General features: G+C 39.9%; 1 pseudogene; it reads left to right on the top strand.

The window, feature by feature from the left end:
• The first annotated feature begins 265 nt into the window (after positions 1-265).
• On the top strand, positions 266-419 carry LOC113387173 (annotated as a pseudogene).
• Positions 420-10,311: the final 9,892 nt, after the last annotated feature.

The following is a 10,311-nucleotide window of genomic DNA, read 5'->3' on the forward strand; positions in this document are numbered from 1 at the left end:
TACTCAAAATATGCGAATTTGAACATTGCTTCATTGCGCTGTTTTAAGAAAATGAAAGATCAGCGAAATCAGATTTTTCAATCTCACACACAATGCAATATTTATATTTCAATTTTGAAACGAGATCTTGTATCTCGGACCGAGAGGCGAATGTTTTACAGTGTACTAATTGTAACCATAATAAACATACTAGTTTCAGAACCCGAGTTATCTTAAACGATTTCGAAGGAATCACGATCGAAACATGTATAAATTTATATAAAATCACCCTGTACGGTGAATCACTTGGCTCGTGGGTCGATGAAGAACGCAGCTAATTGCACGTCGACATGTAAACTGCAGGATACATGAATATTGACATTTTGAACGCACATTGCGGTCTTCGGATACTGTTCCCGGACACCTTTGGCTGAGGGTCGTATAACATTGCCAGACTGCCGCTTGCTTTAAACGGCTTGCCGGCGAATGATGGAGTTTCGCGTATATGCGTGCTCTTAAATAATTTACTCAACGTGTTAGCCTGTGTGTCCTAGAGATTTTATATTCTTGCGACCTTCCCGATAACCGAAAACCCGTACTCTTCGTAATGCGGTTTCGTTCCGGCAAATTTGGAAAATACAAAGGTTTCTCGTCGATTTTGTGTGCGCTTCCTTACTAACGTTTACGAGCACATCATAATCATAATACGATCTCAGAGCAGATGAGATTACCCGCTGAATTTAAGCATATTCCTAAGCGGTGGAAAAGAAACTAACTAGGATTCCCTTAGTAGCGGCAAGCAAACAGGGAATAGCGGTGGAAAAGAAACTTGCTATGATTTCCTTAGTAGCGGCGAGCAAACAGGAAAGAGCTCAGCACTAAATTCCGCGGCCGGAGACGGACGCTGGGAAATGTAATGTCAGGGAAGATCCTATTATCTCGGTGCGTTGCGGCGAGTTCAAGTCCATCTTGAATGGGGCCATTTACCCATAGAGGGTGCCAGGCCCGTAGCGACCGTTGCGCGTATCGAAAGGATCTCCCCTCAGAGTTGAGTTGCTTGAGAGTGCAGCTCTAAGTGGGTGGTAAACTCCATCTAAGGCTAAAATGACTACGAGGCCAATAGCGAACATGTACCGTGAGGAAAGTTGAAAAGAATTTTGAAGAGAGAGTTCAAGAGTACGTGAAACCGTTCAGGGGTAAACCCGAAAAACCCGAAAGATCAAAAGGAGAGATTCAATGTTATCGTTATCTTCCATTTATTGTAGTGCGATTGACCGGGAATAGTCCTGCGGTACGCCGTCAGTTTATGCGTTAGGCGGCGATGGCATGCACTTCTCTCTCAGTAGGACGTTGCGACCCGTTTGGTGTCGATCTACGACCGCGGCGGTAGCCTGTCACAAATTTATTCGCGTCAGACCCCGCGTGCTCCGGCCGACTTCCAGGCGGTATAAACAATATGGTATAGGGTCGCTTTTAAGCGTTCGGCCGGTTGCAAGCACGGACGGTTATTGGCCGTCGGACCTGGTCCGGCATCGATGCCGCCTCCGTGCCGTGTTCTAGGACGGACTCTATTACCGGTCAGCGATGCTATTGCTTTGGGTACTTTTAGGATCCGTCTTGAAACACGGACCAAGCATGTGCGCGAGTCATTAGGAAATACAAAACCTAAAGGCGCAATGAACGTAAAGGTTTGCTTAAGTGAACTGAGGGATGACGGATCGCATCTACGGATGCGTGCTTGCAATCCCGGAGCGTCTCACTCTCATTGCGAAAGATGGTAAACTATGCCCGGCCAGGTCGAAGTCAGGGGAAACCCTGATGGAGAACCTTAGACGTGCAAATCGATCGTCGAAACTGGGTATAGGAGCAAAAGTCTAATCGAACCATTTAGTAGCTGGTTCCCTCCGAAGTTTCCCTCAGGATAGCTGGCATTTGATGAGCAAGTCTGTAAAGCGATTGATTAGAAGCATTGGGGCCGAAACGACCTCAACCCATTCTTAAACTTTCAATGGGTGAGATCTCTGGCTTGCTTGAATAGTGAAGCCAGAGATTTAAATTAGAGTGCCTAGTGGGCTACTTTTGGTAAGCAGAACTGGCGCTGTGAAATGAACCATACGCCGAGTTATGGCGCCTAAACGACGCTAATGGGATACCATAAAACGCGTAGGTTGCTTAAGACAGCAGGACGGTGGCCATGGAAGTTGGAGTCCGCTAAGGAGTGTGTAACAACTCACCTGCCAAAGCAACTAGCCCTAAAAGCCGCCATGGCATGAGGAGCGTTTATTATAGTTTGTTTTGACGTCCTGGTGAGTAGGAGGGTCGCTGTGGTGTGCGCAGAAGGGTTTGGGCGTAAGCCTGCCTGGAGCCGCCATCGGTGCAGATCTTGGTAATAGTAGCAAATACTCCAGCGAGGCTCAGGATGACTAAAGTGGAGAAGGGTTTCGTGTAAACAGCCGTTGCACACGAGTCAGTCGATCCTAAGCCCCAGGAGAAATCCTATGTTGATGTTGGTGTATTTTATTTTGAATAAAATCTCACACCCTTCGGGCGAAAGGGAAACCGGTTCCTATTCCGGAACCCGGCAGCGAAACCGTTTACAAGTCGGACCCTTGCAAGAGAGTACGTCGGGGTAACCCAAAATAACCTGGAGACGCCTTCGGGAAATACGGGGAGAGTTTTCTTTTCTGTATGAGCGTTCGAGTTTCCTGAATCCTCTAGTAGGAAGATAGAGTTTGGAACGCGAAGAGCACCGCAGTTGCGGCGGTGTCCTCGTGTATTCTCGGACCTTGCAAATCAAAGAAAGGGCCACGGTAGGTGTAGCGCCGGTTTGTACCAATATCCGCAGCAGATCTCCAAGGTGAAGAGCCTCTAGTCGATAGATTAATGTAGGTAAGGAAAGTCGGCAAATTGGATCCGTAACTTCGTGATAAGGCTCTGAGAATCGGCGCGTGCCGGGCTTGGTTGGAAAGCGGGCGTAGGCCGGGCCTGGGCGAGGTAAAATTGTCCTTGTGACTTAGATCCGAGCTCCGTCCCGTGCCTAGGTCCCCCGCGGATCTTTCTTGCTGCCGCCATTCAACGGTCAACTCAGCACTGGCACGGACTAGGGGAATCCGACTGTCTAATTAAAGCAAAGCATTGCGCTGGCCCTAGCGGGTGTTGACGCAATGTGATTTCTGCCCAGTGCTCTGAATGTCAACGTGAAGAAATTCAAGCAAGCGCGGGTAAACGGCGGGAGTGGTGGGGGTGGTTGTGGTTCTTCGGGTCCTAAGCTAGCAAGTGGCCTGCCTTATATTGGACCCGCCGTAAGTACCCCTTCGGGGGAAAACTAAGAGCCACCTCTGTTATAGTTATAGGCCTGTGGGCTACCAACCCCCTCGCCCGTATAACAAAGTCGGTACAAGTTCACAAATAAGCCTTGGATACAAAAATTTAGATTCAGAATTGGAAGAACCTACTGGTTCTTCTCAACCGGCGAACAGAGACGGTCATATATGCCGATTTCCATCATGCGGCAAATACTTTTCAACTTCAATTGGTCGAGGTGTGCATGAACAGAGAAAACACAATGAATGGTACGACCAAGAATTAGCCAAAATCGGGCCCAAGAAAGCAAGGTGGTCGAAAGAAAAGCAGATCATTATGACCAAAGAGGATGTTGAACTGATCAAAAGGGGTATTACCCAAATTAATAAAGCCCTTCTAGCTATAACACCTGGTTGAACGTTGAAAGCCATCAAAGGCTTTGGCTTTGTTGTACGTCTTTGCGTACGTCTTTGACGTACGCCAAAATATAAAGGCCTGATCGCGGACCTCCTATCTACACCAGCTGCTACAAGTGAAATTAATCCTTGTCCTGTGACCACTGACCACTAGAGCACTAGCGATAGCAAAGAGTAGAGATGATGACAAGTACAATAGTTCCCTATTGGTTAACTGCGACATGCCAAAAAGCTGCGATACTATCACCAGAGGAATTAAGGAAACAAGTGAGCAAGTATCTAGAATCCACCTTTCCATATGAAAGAGTAACCGACCCCAAGAACAGCAAAAAGAAAAGGGAAACGCACCAAAGTTGAATAAGAGGCAGCGACGCAGACACGAGTACAAAGTGACTCAAACGCATTGGAACAAGAACCCAAGCAAGTGTATTTCTTATATACTAGACTGCAAAGCTACCTCGACCTCCGCCCCCCACCTGACGTAATGGTGCAATTTTGGTCGAGCGTATTGACAAATTAAGCCGATGCATCACCAGATGTCCAAGCAGCGAGAAGCAAAGATCTCTCGCACCTGTGGAAACCTGTGTCTACTGAAGAAGTCAGGTGCGCACTTCCAAGCAGGAACACGGTTTCTGGTCCGGATGGTATAACAGCCAGACTGTTAAAGTCTATGCCAACCGACATCCTGGTTAACTTGCTGAATTTGTTAATGCTAATGGGAAGAATTCCGGATAGAATGATGGAATCATACACAACCCTGATTCCTAAGAAAGATAACGCTGAACACCCTGGTGGTTTCAAACCCATAACTGTCTCATCGGTTTTAACCAGAACATTTAATAAAGTGCTGGCTAGGCATCTGCTTAGTGAGGTTCAGATTGATAGTCGACAAATGGCGTTCCAGCCAGTTGACGGATGCGCACATAAAACATTAGCGCCAGATCACCTCTTACGGCACCATAGGCACAACAACAAGCCTTTATTTTTAGCTTCAATAGATGTCGCCAAAGCCTTTGACTCAATATCAAATGCTGCGTTAATCAACACGCTAAAATACTATAACCTACAACAACCCTTCACTCTTTACGTTAAGGAGCTATATGAACATGGGTGGACAAGACTTTGATCAGGGCGCTGGCCCTCGGATCCCATTAGTCCGAGGTGCGGAGTCAAGCAAGGAGATCCTTTGTTGCCCATCCTGTTAATCTAGTTATTAATAGAATGATTGAGACGACCCCACCTGAAATCGGGGCGAAGATTGAAGGCATGATTTATAATGTTCTGGATTTTGCTGACGATTTAGTTTTAGTGGCAGCATCAGTAAAAGGATGGCAGACAATATTCAGTTATGCTTAAAATTTTCTCGCAAGTTGTGGCCTGAGGATTAACACCAACAAGTCCTTTACGGTATCGATTAAGAACGTGCCGCATGTGAAGAAGTCATTTGTCGATAAGGATATTATCTTCAAATGTGGATCGCAAAAACTACCTGCGATGTCAAGGGTCGACGGCTGAACTTACTTGGGAGTGGAATTCACTCCTGAGGGTACCAATATTGGAAATCTTAAATCGAAACTCCAGTCAAATATTGAAAATATAACCAAAGCACCATTGAAACCACAACAACGGTTATTTGCGTCAAGAACCATTGGTATTCGTAAGCTAATGCATTGATTAACATTAGGTAATGCAAACTAGGGTTTCTGAAGTCGCTCGATGGTGCAGTCAGAAAAGCAGTCCGTTCATGGCTGCGACTACCTAACGATGTTACTAATTCATACTTTTATGCAAATAGTAAAGATGGGGTCTATCATTCCCATCATTAAGATGGTTAGTTCCTCTTAGGAGAAAAAACAGACTGGTTAAGTTGAGCTGGGGTGAATCCAGTGTTCACCAACTAGAGATTGAAAAGTGTGAAAAGAAACTAAACATCGTCCTCGCCTCTCAGAAACAACTGGATGAACGATGGGCTCGGCTACAGCACAAGTGAGTGGACGGGTCCCCATTGGTAAAATCGTGCAAAGTCCCGTCACTACATCGATAGGTGACTGAAGGCAATAAGTTCCTGACGGGAAAAGATTACGTAAATTTCATAAGATTCAGAATTAATGCAATGCCTACGAGAAGAACAACTAGAGGTAGAACAGAAGATAGGAATTGTAGAGCAGGTTGTAATGCCCCAGAGACGTTAGACCACGTCCTACAAACTTGTTATCGAAGCCATCGTCAACTAATCGAGAGACACAATGCGGTACGTGAAGAGAGCGCTGGAAAAATCACACTCTCGTGTGGATTGGGAGCCAACCTTCAAAACACCTGAAGGCACTCGAAAACCAGATTTGATCGCGCCACAGGGTCAGAAGGCCGTTTATCGCACGAGCCATTTTTAGCCGAATAAAGCGCTGGACAGTGACGGTATCTATCCGTTATATTTGTCTTGCCTATAGCGGTCGATCATGGGTCACTAGTTCGATGTAGAGACTCGGAATCGTTTGTAAACGACTTAGGTACTTGGCGGAGTGTTGTTACCACGCTGCAATGAATTGAGACTCAGCCCTTGGCTTGGAGATTCGTCATGTTGGCTTGACGTCACCCCACGCTATTAGAGCATAAGCCTTAAACCGTCGCATTGCAGCATGCCACAATCAGTAGACTTGACAGTCAAAAACTTGTACATGCTGTACATGTGACACTTCTTTGATAACTTCTTAGCTATTTTGTACAACGTGCGCAAGTCAGCACGTAAATCAAAACTTATCGACAAATCCCAATACTAGAAACATTCATTATTTCTTTCAATAGCCATAATGATAAAAAAATAGTTATAACAATTTTGAGAATTAACAAAAAATATGTTTTTAAGAGAAATTTTTCACATTTTTTTATTATAAATATATGATATTATTCAATCAATTCTAGATAGAAGAATGTTTTTCGCTAAATTTCTTGGAAATGCGTACAAGTTACCAATTAAATGAAATGCGTACAAGTTGCTAATAAGCAAAGTACGTATAAGTTATCAATAATGCAAAATGCGTGCAAGTTGTCAATGTGTAAAATACGTGCACGTTGTCAATGTGCTGAATGCGTGCAAGTTGTCAATGTGCAGAATGCGTGCAAGTTGTCAATGTGCAAAATACGTGCAAGTTGCCAGTTTTATTTAATTTTTGCAATTTACTCTAAAACTATAATAAATAGCTCAACTTGACCTGAAATCTTGCTACAAAACAGGTTAAAAACATTTCTCGTCTTTTTGAAATCAGTAACTTACGGGTACCTCAAACTACATCAAGTAAACTTTTAGGGGCATTAGCGAGGAAAAGTAATCTACTTTTGTAGAAAAATATTGTTTTTAGGTTTTTAGGAATGACATATATTTATTCTATTATTTATTTACATGACATTGTTTAAATAATACATTTTTGTTACTTTAAGTTATATTTTTATTTAAAATAAATTTTCTTACATTTAGCTAATACAATTAAAATAAATTAATATCTGAAACCTTGCTTGCTTTTCAGTCGAGGATACTTTTCACAAGATTGTAGTGTCGCTGTCATAACTCCTTCGCGATTTTGATCTAATACGCGTTTTGATACGTTAGCCAGTAATTGAACATGTCTCTCAGTTCCCTGAATGTGGACCGGAATTTTAGGGTCACTCCATGGACACTCATTGCTTTGTAGATATTGTACTAGATGTTCATGAGGAATATTTAGCGTAAAGGCTGGTTCGGATATATTTGAATAATCATCCATATCTATCATATTAGTATAGTCGGTGCATTCGAAATTTATTTCGGGTGTTTTGTAATCTCTCAATTGCGTCAGGTCTTCCACATTATTACGGTAATATAAGATTTTGCTTATAGCTGAATCTCGTATTTCGGAAATGTGCTATTGGCCCTGGTTTTATGTTAGCTAAGTTTGTCGATACTTCTCCAGAAACAACAGCTTTAGCTATTTTTATTAAATAACTTGAGTCAGTTGTCGATTCAACAGGACTTAAATCAGCCAAATTTTCAAGTGGGATTGTTTCAAAGTCTGTTACCGGATGGAAGTACATAAGAAAAAATAAATTATATTGAATTTGAACATAAAGTATTAACAATTAGTAAATATGTATAACTCACCGGTATATTTTCGCATGTTTTAATTTGTTTGCTTAATATTCCAGTTTCTGTTCGAGGCCCAGTGGTCAATGAATTTTCCAAATCTCATATATAAAAATTGAGCTCTCTTTCAAATGTCCGAATAAAACTCGAAAACGGCTGAATCGATTTGGCCGGTCTTAGTCTTGAAAAATTCGTGCCAATACAGAGAAAGTCCAAAAGGTGAGAAATTATTTCAAATCCGCGTAGAAACTTTACATTTTTAATTTGAAAATTTTTGTAGAAGCGTAATTTGAATAAAACAATGGACGGTGGAAATTTCGTGAAATGTCAAACGCTTTTGACAGATGATGTTCAATTACGTTTAATAGGATGTTTTACGCGAATATTATTTATTTATGATAAATTTATAGCAAGTAGTTTTGTTTGTAGTTTTATTTATATACAAAAACGTTAGTAAACGGGCCGCAAGTGTTACTAGAGACTCAAAATATAAACTTTTTTGAAATGTTAATATGAAAATGCACTTTTTGGCATATTTTTCTCAAACACGGTGCTCTGAAAGATCTCATTTGTATAATTATATACTCATTGGTATTTATAAAACATTTTCTAGGTTATATTATTTTTTATTTATGTTATTTAAATTCAGAACCTATATTTGGTATCGATCAAATGGACATTTTGTCGAATAACATTTTTCCAGTTATAATTTCCCAGAATTTATCGCAGAATAAATAGTAATATATAAAGGTCCGGGATTAAAAAGGTCCACCACCGATGTGCCAATAATCAGTAAAGTTAAGCATTGTTTAACAACAATATTTGAAAGTAGAGGAAAAAAGATGTATAGCCAGCTACAAACTTGATTTGAAAAACGATAATCTTGAAATGGGGGAGATAAACGGTAATCTTTGAAAATCCATAATAAAAGTATATTCTTCCATTAGTAGTTTTAGCATTAGTCAAAAATGTAATTATTTTGTAAAATACCTTTAAAATTATAATAAGGCTTTAAACCTTTTGCCACCTGCCCGTTACAAGTTACCCCGCATGTAGGATAATAAGGTCTAGATAACAAATTTTTGGAAGATATCAAAAAAGCACATTTCTACAATGATGAAGTAGTAGTCGGATTACTGAACGTAGTCAGATAATTGTTTGTTTGATATGTGTTATTTGTTGTGATATAAATGTTATGATTTTCACAATATAGTTTATATTTGCTTAAAGTCAAATTGGACCTTTATGTGTCGCCCTGCTCTACATATATACTTTTTATTAAATTTACTTTAATTCATCGAATGTAACTTGAAACCTTTCAAAAAGCAGGTCAAAGAAGAAATACTTAATTCATTTTTTATCTCTCCTCGCAAAAATTTGAAAATTTTGTATAAACTCAGTAGTATTATTTACAATTATACACAAAATCCAGAATCCAAAAAGAATCTGAAAAACTTAAAACGTAATTAATAAGCCGAAAGACCAAAAAAGACTCGGATTGGATTATACGATGTTTTCTATAGAAAGTGTATAAAACTTGCAGTTTGATTATATTGGCAAAATATAAACAAACTAATGGGTTTTATTGTTTTTATAATACCTCATTGTATATAGCATTCAAACAACACATCCTTGTACACTTAAAGTAATAATATTTTTGATTCTATAGAAATGGTTTAGAATATACATTATTTAGCAAAACAACGTTTGCCGGGTCAGCTAGTCTTATATATAAAAATGGAGCTCTCTTTCAAATGTCCGAATAAAACTCGAAAACGGCTGAATCGATTTGGCCAGTCTTAGTCTTGAAAAATTCGTGCCAATCCAGAGAAAGTCCAAAAGGTGAGAAATTAGTTCAAATCCGCGTAGAAACTTTACATTTTTAATTTGAAAATTTTTATTGAAGCGTAATTTAAATAAAACAATGGACGGTGGCAATTTCGGGAAATGTCAAACGCTTTTGACAGATGATGTTCAATTACGTTTAATAGGATGTTTTACGCGAATATTATTTAATTATGATAAATTTGTAGTAAGTAATTTTGTTTATATACAAAAACGTTAGTAAACGGGCAGCAAGTGTTACTAGAGACTCAAAATATCAACTTTTTTGAAATGTTAGTATGAAAATGCACTTTTTGGCGTTGTAGCTCTCTTTTTTTTGCAAATCATATTTTTCTCAAACACGGTGCTCTAAAAGATCTCATTTGTATAATTATATACTCATTGGTATTTATAAAACATTTTCTAGGTTATATTATCTTTTAATTATGTTATTTAAATTCAAAACTTAAATTTGGTATCGATCAAAGGGACATTTTGCCGAATAACATTTTCCCAGTAATAATTTCGTAGAATTTATCGAAGAATAGATAGTAATATATGAAGGTCCGGGGTTAAAAAGGTCCACCAGAAATGTGTCAAAAACAAAAAAAAGTAAAGTTAAGCTTTGTTTAACAAGGAATTGAAAAGTAAAGTAGATGTATAACCAGCTATAAC

This window comes from Ctenocephalides felis, unplaced genomic scaffold (genome assembly GCF_003426905.1).
Source record: "Ctenocephalides felis isolate EL2017-DRISC unplaced genomic scaffold, ASM342690v1 CF-g0.4_SCAFFOLD_03571, whole genome shotgun sequence".
NCBI classification, from domain to species: Eukaryota; Metazoa; Arthropoda; class Insecta; order Siphonaptera; family Pulicidae; genus Ctenocephalides; species Ctenocephalides felis.